The following is a 10,577-nucleotide window of genomic DNA, read 5'->3' as shown; positions in this document are numbered from 1 at the left end:
CTGCTAGAACAGGGCCTCATCCTCCCTGATTGAACTAACCTCATTATCTCTAGCTTGCTTGCATATATATACCTGCCCCTGGAAATTTCCACTACATGCATCTGACGAAGTTGGTATTCACCCACGAAAGCTCATGCTCCAAAACGTCTGTTAGTCTATAAGGTGCCACAGGATTCTTTGATTTTTATGGACACAAATGAGATTCACTCTTATTAGCAATTCCAATCAAATGCAGCTGTGCAGAAACTAGATGGATTCTATTCTGCCTGATGCATCATCAGTAGAATCATCAGCTATCTTCGTTATTGCTGTGGATGATGGGAGAAGCAGCTGGATTTTGTCAGCTTGATATTATTTGACTTTGCTGCACCAGCAGTTGGGAAAAAAAGATAATTTAACTCTTAATTGGAGCCAGCTTGATTTGGAGTTTGCTTTAAGAGAATCTATTATCTATCTAGTTATTTATATGCCCCCTCCTCACCTTAGCATCTGAGTAGTTCATGAATGTTAATAAATTTATACTTACAACAACCCTGTGAGGCTGGAAAATATCACTATCCCTGTTTTGCAGCAAGGGAACTAAGGCAGAGAGAGTTTCAGGGTCAGAGGTTAAAAAATGCTCAGTCCCCAGAAATGAGGTCAGATGATCAGAAATGATTTCCAGAAGCCCAGGTGGGAGCTCCAGGATGCTGAGCACCATACTTTGGAGAATCTGGCCACTTTACATAGGTGTAGGGTGACCAGATAGCAAGTGTATAAAATCGGGACAGGGGATGGAGGGTAACAGACGCCTATATAAGAAAAAAAAAATATCTGGAATGTCCCTATAAAATCGGGACATCTGGTCACTCTACCTAAGTGGGAACTGATTTGAAAATTTGGCCTTAAGTGACAAAGCAAAGGCCACAAAGGACTTGGCAGACTTGACAATTGAACCCAGGACTCCTGGGTCCCATTTTTGGATTTTAACTATAAGGCCACTTCCTCCTTAAAATAAGGCTGTCGTTTCCAAATGAGCCTAAGGGAGTTAGGCATGCAACTCCCATTGAAATTCAACAGGAGCTGGGTATGCAACTCTCTTAGGCTCCTTTTGCCTGTGTTTGTAGACACAAGACCACCCTTTAAGAACAAAGATCATTTTGGGCTTCTACAGCTTGTTCCCATGTTTAAGGAAACAATAAACATTTTGGATAAATGCCTAGATTCTACTTACAAGGCGCAGTTGATGAAGTAAATGATGAGGGATCCAATACTCAGTAGGAACACCAGTATCACCTAAAAACGTAGGCATCAAGCAGGAGATGTCATGTTACTTGTCTGTCTGAAACTGACATAGATTCCAAAAACATGGCTAGAGCATCCCCTGTGGAATTTATCTGTGACTTTGGGGAGAAAGTCAGGAAACAAATAATCAGTTATCTGAGCTCTGTGACAAAGGTAGGAAATGGTTTTTAATTCAGATCAGTCGCAACAGATGCTCAGATGTTATTAATCGACATACCTGCAGTAAAGTCTAATGTATTATGCCAATTTACCAATATCTAATACACAGAGGAAGGACAGATAAGTTGGGCAATAAGTTCTGATGATAAGTGGCAGTAATTTTACCCAGCACTTGGGGAAATGAAGGGTGACTATTGATGGATCTTCTTCCCAGTATTATATGGTCCAAGTTTGTGCCTGATTTTGTCTAGTTCATAATGATTATTTGACTTAGACTGTAAATGTCCTGGGAGAGAGAGGTGTTTTCTTTCATGTTTATGTAAAGCAGTATGCATCTACGCAACACTCTGCAATAAAGTCCCAGGTACATCTAGGGATCTGTGTACATTAAAAAACTGGGTAGATGCAATTTTCTCTGTTTATTAATTCGGAATAATTTCTTTTACAGGCATTTCTACTGCAGCCATCATCATCTGCATTAGTGAACAGAGATCATTACTGTTTGATGGAAGGAGAAGGTACTTTCAGTCTAGTTGAGTAACATTAAATAAATAAATAAATTGCTGTCATAGTTGGCCCCTGTACTTGCAGTCTCAGTTAAGGGGCCAAGCACCCAATGGGTCATGAAGACTGAGTCCCTTTGATTATCTTCAGGATAGAGTGACTGTGCAACCTAACCCAGCAATCTGCCTCCATCCTGACCTGGAGTGACCCCAGGGTTGTGAACATCTACCATTTCATTTTGTGTTTCTTCTGCTTATGGAGTCTTTTCAGATTCCCCTCCCACCCCAATCATGTCTGGTTAGAGGAACAGGGTCAATTGTTGTGTGTGGTTCACTGGAGCACCACCAATGGGCTTTCACTTTGCTACAAGAGTCTCAGAAGACTTGTTTGACAGGCCTTATCATCCCTAGCAGGGGATAAAACCCTGCCAACCAATCCACTTACCAGCACACGCCCCACACATGTTTGAGCTGACAGCATCATCTCCACTGACTCCAGGAAGGCTCCTTTCCAGGGAATTGAAATTTGCCTCATTTTGGGCAGCCTTTGAGCACGTTGTTTGTGCTCCCCCTAAGAGAGACACAAATAGTTTGGGACCCTAGGGAGTACCAGAGTTTATATGGCTTGCTAGGATCGTGAAAGCCACTGAATGGGATCCTGCAACATGCATATAGGTTTGTTTCTCCTCTGCCACATGGTAGTCACATGACCGCATAGTCAATTAATAACTGTTTGGCATCTAATGAAAACAAATTGTCAGAAGAAAATCAAACCCCCACAAACCACCCCCATAACACACAAACCCAAACCCACAAATATTCACCTGAGCGCAAACACACAGAACACATACACACAAATACTCATATGCACACACACAGTTCTGAAAAGAAAGCAGTGAAAGTATTCTTGCTGCAAACAGCCACATAGGTTTATCACCATCAATAAGCCATATAACTGTACAACTTAAATGTGAGTTAAACAGTATTTCAGAGTAATCAAACTTCATGATTCAAGATATCAGTTGGCTGCCTTCAGGGAATGGAAAAGACATTGTACCCCCATACATAGCACTGTACATTTGACCAGATCCATTATGGTAGGTTTGCTTGCCTTTCTGTTTGGGTCACTGTTTGGGATAGGATACAGGACTGCCTGGACCAGTGGCCTGTCCGATGATGGAGTATTCTATGCTCTCATGGATGACATAGGTCAACAACCCTTATGTTATGACCCTTTGTAACCTTGGACTGGAGGAAACTGGGTCAAATTCACCCAGGAGTAAGCCAGCACATCTTCCATGGAATTTGTGAGATGTCACTCCTGCTTGCACCAGGAATGAATTCAACCTATGAACTCTGGATCATTTAAACATTGCTCTCATGTATGCCTTGGAATATCCCAGCTCTCGGTTGTTGTTTTAATATGACCTGCAAGATTCATCCTTTTGTTTTTCCCTTATATGTGACCCCAATATGACCCAGGACTGGGGCTTTCATTGTCCTTGCAGCATCAGCTAACTGTGATTAGCTTACCATATTTGCGGGCTTCTTTCTTGTCCTTTAGATATGGCTATTAATTAGTAGAACATATACCCAATGCAGATTTATTCTGTGGGTAGGAAACTGTGAGCATCTCCTCCCACTACAATAATCAGACACCTGCATTTTAGGTCTGATTGTCTATTAGTTTCCTTTCCCTTTTCTTTTGCAGCCAAATTTAAAAGGCCCAAGACTTCCAAAATATAGATTTTCCCATGTCAACACCCAAACATGCACTACTTCAAGAAGACTTTGAATTTACCTTTGTACTGAGAATGCACTTTGAGATGAACTTGTAAGCATATTTGGCTACCCTGGCAGCTACTATGAGGAACAGGCCTCCTAAGAAAATTGATAAAGAGGAGAGGATAAAAGCCAACTGCACATATTTTGTACAGAAGATTCTGTTCTCATGCAAGTTAGTACTAGTCATTTCCCTCTGTCTGCTTCTTTCTCAGATTCCTCCACTGCTCATCTGTGACGTTCTAAGACACACTATGCTTTTGTAGTATCATTGTGACATCGTTACCAACATGCAGCACTGTGATGTCACTGCTGTTACAGGAAGAGAAAAGGTGGAGATTCAAAAAAGATGTATCTGGATCTAGGGCTTTTTTAATTTGGGCTATCTCTTATTATTAGGGATACTGTTGTATTTTTCTTTGCAGTCATAAAACATCGTAGTACATGCATCTGACAAAGTGAGTATTCACCCACGAAAGCTTATGCTTATGCTCCAATACGTCTGTTAGTCTCTAAGGTGCCACAGGACTCTTTGTCGCTTTTTAACAGATCCACACGAACACGGCTACCCCTCTGATACTAGACACATTGTAGTACTGTTCATTTCATAAATAACCTGTAGCTTTTTCACTGAAAATCTTTCAAACAATCCTACTCTCAAACTCTGATCTTCTTCTTAATAAATAATATTAATAGAGAGAAAAGATGGTTTTGTGATTAAAGAATTAGAATGGATCTCAGTAAATCATGGTTCAATTGCTGGCTGTAGCACAGTATAAAAAAAGGGGCATCACACAGTCTCTCTGAGCCTCACTTTCTGATCTACAAAACAGGGAGAAAAATCCGTCCTTTCTTCCATTCCTTGTTCATTTTGTCTATTTAGATTGTAAACCCTTAGGGCAAGGACTGTTTCTCAGTACAACACCATCTCAGTCTGGAGCTCCAGGCAATAATATAAATAATAATGCCATAAAAATTGGGGTTATTTGCCAAATTTGGATCCAGAAAAGCTTCAGCTTTGGGGATCCATAATATCTGAGGAAGGGGTGATCAGTTGGGAGTTCTTGGCTGGGTCCAACAGTTCAAAGAGAAATACAAACAATAGGACATTTGTATTTTAAAACAAGAGGTGATGAAAAGGGCTCAAATGGCCAGAATGGAACAAGGGAACTCTCTTTCTCTTCTGTCTGAAGACTGGTTTATTAAACTTCTTTATCAACATATTTTAAGGAAAAACTAGTTCTTCAGGAGAAGTTACCATTCTACCTTTCTATCCAAAGGTGGCAGCATTTCCTTAGCGATTAGCTAGCAAGCTATTGCATTCTTATATAAAAAGGATTCTTTGAAGGGTTGGTGTCATAGCCAGGCCTTGGCCAGAGGGGATAAAAACAGAAGAGGTGTAGCACAATATGCCATAGTCAATAAATTGCTCAATAAAAACAACAGCCCATCTTCTTCCATTCAGGCCCAGCCACCAGATCTGCAGCTGCTAAGTTGGGTTCAGATGCAACCAGTTAACTCAGTAGTTTTTTCTTTTCTTTTTTTTTTTTTCCATCCCACTGAAATATAATTTCATCAAAAGCTCTAGGGCTCCTCAAGAGTTTTAAAGTCTTTTATGAAGCTTTCAGATGAATAATGCAATCAGATTCTTCTTCATGCAATCAGGCCAGCTGAGTGTGAAAGTGATGATTTCTCCTGAATGAGGGAATGCATGCACATGAAAACCAAATGGTAAAATAACAGCCTAGCAACTCATTGTCTGGTGGGCACAGAATGTATTATTGTGGCCTTGAAATACAGTCATTATTTAATACTCCCTCCCCCATATGAGTGCCAAAAGGGACTGTGAGTGATTGGAACTAATGGAACGTGTTTTGAATGGTGAAGACTGTACTTGGACAATTTACCATCTGGCAGATTTGTTATTTGTGTATGTCCCTCTCCACTTTGGCACACCACAATTACAATCAGCTACTCATCTAAGACTCCAAAATGCTTGAGCCAGGAATTGAAGGCTGTTGAAATAAGTTCCCAGAGGGAGATAAAAAGACTATTGTCCTAAGCTGAGTAACTTTCCCCTGGTTTTGCATGTTTTGTTCACACACACTGAATTTGGCTGTGTACTCACAACCTCTCTCCGTGCCTGGATTTTCTGGAAGGGTTTTGAGATCACAGGTTATAGAGAGTAAACAGTCCAAAATTGTCTGAAGTTCTGACCCTGCTTGGAACTGCCAGGTATGGGATCTGCCATCGCCAGAACTCTCCAAGGGGATTTCTCTAAGGTGGAACCTCATCAGGTGACAAGATTTTCTGTGTATGTCCCCTGCATATACCAGAGCTAAGTTTCAATCCAGAAGCACCAAGGACTGTAGGCAGAAGCCCTCCTAGGTGACCTGAAACAGAACACTTGGGAGGAAGGATGGTCCTGAGATTAAGGCACCAGGTTAGGACTCAGTTCCTGTCCTTGCCACAGGTTACTATTTGACATTGGCTAAGTCACTTAATCACTCTTATGTCTCAGCTTCCTATCTGTAAAACAGAGATAACTTATCTTTTGCTCACTCCAGAGGTAGCTGCATTTCAGTAGTGATGCCTGTGTGTTTATAATCTGTGGGGTGAAAAATGATATTATTCTGGCTCTGAAACCAACCTCCCTGTTTCTAAAGCTACAGCTATGCTGCATGCCAGTATGCATAGCTACATGTAAGAGTGAAAGGCTCTGTTGGTGGGGAGGCAGCGGGGAAAGACTTCATTATCTTCCTTCTGCCAGAGCCCTGTGGTGAAGAAAGGCTCTGGTCGCAGGAAGATGCCAGAGCCTTTCCTTGCTGCCAGAGTTTTTCCCTGAAGCAGGGACAGCCTGCAGCAGTCGGGAGGCAGCAGGACACTAAGCTGCTAAAAATAGCAGCGTAGACAGGATATATACACACTGGCTTTAGGCATGTCTTTACAGAACTTACCTATGCAGTGCCCCACCATCTAAACTGCTGTTTATACCTGTGCTGGGGGGATACCAGTGTATGTACTCTACATGCCAGCAAAAGAAGTGTGCCGTGTAGACATGCCTGTGCTGCCATATGGAGGTGTTGCCTCTGGGTGGCAGCATTTGCATGTTTTTTTGCATCCAGCTGGGAGAAGGGCTGGCTAAACACATCTGCTCATTTCTCAGTCAAGTGTCCTCAGAACAGAAACTTACTGTCACAAATCACAATCACTCAACAACAGTACAGAACTGCTGAAGGAAAGAAAGTAATTTATTAGTGTGCAGCAGTGCACTGTCCTGCTCACAGTGACAGGTACACAACCAGGAAGGAGAGCTTACCGGAGAGCAGATTTTTGTTTTATTTTCTTTGTAAGTTGTAGCTTATGTTTCACAGATGTGGACACACAAAAAGAAAGACTCAAGGCCACTCAAGAAGTCAGTGGGAGAGCTAGGATCAGCCCCCAGGAGCAGAGCTGAATTGCACATGGTTTTCCTGTCCCACAAAATATTTTTAAGACATTGAAAAAATTTCCCATCCAAAATTAAGGTGAAAAGTCAAACTCTGGAAAATTTTCACAAAACAAAAAATGTTTCCATTCAGATCACTCAAAATATTTGTTTCTGATTTTGATCATTACATTTTTTTCTCTACTATAATTAGCTAAAATTTCTAAACAAAACATTGTTTTGAACAGGCACACTAGACATTTTGTTCAGATAATGTCAAAACAAAATGTTTTGACCATTTGGAAACTCGATGTATTTTAAAAAAAAATTGAGTTGAAACATTTATTGAATTTGACCATTTCCTACAAAAAAATTCAGTGTTGACAAATTTGCATTTTCCAATAAAAAAACATTTGTTGACAAATTCCTGACCAGATCTGCTCATGACTCCCTCACGCCCAGGCCTGTGCTTAAGTCACTTAACCATATTCCCCATAGTCAGATGATCTCTGCTGTAACAAATTGATGTGGCTCTACAGGACTTGATGATTGTCACCATGTCACAACATAGGGTCACTCAGAACTTCAATGCAGCAGTGGGGATAGATCCCAGGTCCACATTCTCCAAAATCACAGAACTTTATCACTCGGGCTAGAGGAGAATCTCCATTAGGTACTAACAATATGGAACCTATGACCCACGCCTGAGCATATCTGATTCATCCAATTAAGAGACTAGTATGCACATGTCCACGCATGTACAGACACAGAGTTCATCACAATCCTCCATTCCTAAAGAGGACATTAGAAAGTAACAAACATTTCTTTATAAAACATTAAGCTTAAAAACATTGGCTCCTCTTTCCCAGCAGTTTTGGGAAAATTGAAATGAAAAATCCATTTTCTTAAAGCAGTGCTACTCTTTTTTACATCACATTGAAGCCTGGCCAACCATAAGTGGAGCTTGTATGCTTTCTTCTTTTTTGCTAGTTATTGGGGCTATTGGCAAAGCTCTATCTAGCTACTTACATGAACTCCATCATGGAAGGATCTAAGCACCAGTGCAACACAGCAGAGAAAGTTTGACTTCTAGAATCAGATGTGCAAACTGCTGATTAGCCTGTAGAACTCATTGCTGCACTGTATTTCTGAAGCCAGAAGCTTAACAAGATTCAGAAAAAAATAAAATATCACAGGTTGAGCAAGGAATCGAGGCCCAGCTCTGACCTGCACATGAATCAGGATCACATGATGGTAGCCAAGAAGTGGTACCTACTATTTGAGAGGCTGCCTTTCACACAGTGATAGAGCTTCAGGGAGCAGGAAGTGTCAGGACTAGAACCTGGGGCTGACTGGCTGGGTTTTCAATGGTCCATAGATTTTAATAGCAGAAGGGACCATTATGATCATCTAGTCTGATTGCCTGTATAACACAGGCCAGAGAACCTCACCCAGTAATTTCTGTACCAAGCCCATAACTTCTGTTTGAGAAATAGCATCTAGTCTTGATTTAAAAGCTTCTGGTGATGGAGAATCCACTACTTCCCTTGATAAATTGTTCCAGTGTCTAATTACCTTCTCTGTTAAAAAATTGCACCTTATTTCTGGCCCAAGTTTATTTAGCTTCAGTTTTTGGCCATTGGATCCTATTTTACCTTTGTCTATTAGGTTTAAGAGCCCTCTACTACCAGAATTCTCTTTCCCATGTAGGTTCCTGCAGACTCTGATCAAGTCACTTCTTAATCTTTCCTTTGATAGATTACATAGGTTGAGCTTCTTAAATCTGTCACTATAAGGCAAATTTTCCAGACCTGGAATCATTCATCTGGCTCTTTTCTGAACCCTTTCCAATAGTTCAACATCTCATTGGAAGTGCTGATATCAGAACCAGACACGCCATTCTAACAATGGTGTCACTAATGCTAATGGATCGTGCAGTATGCTTATTAATAAACTAGATGCTTGTAAGGGAAAGATTTAATCGTGGAATGCATTAATTGTGTGGTGTTGGACTGGGAAGAATGAAAGTTGAAGCATTGGGTGCCAGGACTGCTAGGGATTAAACTTCTGTTTGGATAACGGAAACATCCACTGTTACATTAGAGTGGATAAAAGAAAAAAGGGGATATAAATTCTGCTGCTCCAGAGCACAAATGAAGCACTAACTGATGGAGGCAGGGAAGAATTTTCTCCTTTGGGCAAGTTATGGTATAATTGCCAATCGCATGCACAATTCTTGTCAGTGCTGGCTACTGTTAGAAACAGGATGCTGAACTAGATGGATCCATAGAATAACTCCTATGTTCCTATTAGTTCAAGAGCCAGGACACACCCTGACAGAAGCAGCAGAAGGCCTGGGCTGAAAGATAAAATCCTCATGTCGTCTTTGTGCCCTCCCTCCATTCCCAAACCTCTCCAGTTAGGATGCTGGGAAATTAAATGGGGAAGCTTGATGCAGAGGCTGTACTTCCCCAGCTCAGTCTCCATTTTGCAAAGATATAGCTGTGCATGAACGTGACACTTTTCCCATCCTCTGCCTGGTGAACTGCTTCTGCTTTAGCTGTGCTCTGAACCTTCCAGGTGCAAAATAAAATGCATCAGCCTGGAATTTGGATGTGAATGAGCCCGGCTGCTTGCTCTAGGCTTCCAATTTAATAAACATGCATCTACACCTAATGAACAGTCTGTCACTTCCCTTTAATAGAAATCACCTGCTCCTCTAATAAACATTAAACAAATTGACAGTGCAATAGCCAGGGCCTCTCATCTTAATGCCACCTGCACCAAAAGGAAAATAGCCCACTAATATCTCTTCAGAAAGGCCATTATTTTACCTAATATGAGAAACTTGCCTGACGTGACAGAGGATCAAGCGCGTTTGCGTGAAGAATATTCAGTGCAACATATTTTTTAGGAATGAGATCATTTCTCATTTTCTCTTGATGATAATAATCATCCTTCATGTTCCTGCAGTGCTGCTTCTCTGCCAGAGCCAGCCGCCAGCAGCTTTATAGGCTCTGTCTGAATGAGCAGGTGGCAATTAATGCACCTACTGCTGGGACACAGCTGCCTCTGCAGCGGAATACAGCCTGGACACTAGGCAAGAAGAGTGTCTTCTAAGAAGAGAAGGGATAACACTGTTGCAGAGTGGCCAGTGTGTAAACAAGCCACTGTCCTCTACTGGAAGGGATCTGAATTGCTCTATTGGATGTCATAGGCCCTATATTGCTAACTGCTAATGGATATTGTCTCTTAGCTTAGCTGGTTGAGGCCTGTGCTTTAAGGAACAGCAGGTTCTGAGTCGTCTTCTGGTTGTTACCATGACCTGTTGGATGGACACAGTGCCTTTGGAGACCATTGGTAAACCCTAAGATCTTTCCAAAGCTTTCTAAGGGACCCCTGATTTGGATTATTTGTAATCA

Source organism: Chelonoidis abingdonii, chromosome 2, assembly GCF_003597395.2.
Source record: "Chelonoidis abingdonii isolate Lonesome George chromosome 2, CheloAbing_2.0, whole genome shotgun sequence".
NCBI classification, from domain to species: domain Eukaryota; kingdom Metazoa; phylum Chordata; order Testudines; family Testudinidae; genus Chelonoidis; species Chelonoidis abingdonii.
Note: the sequence above shows the minus strand (reverse complement) of the source record.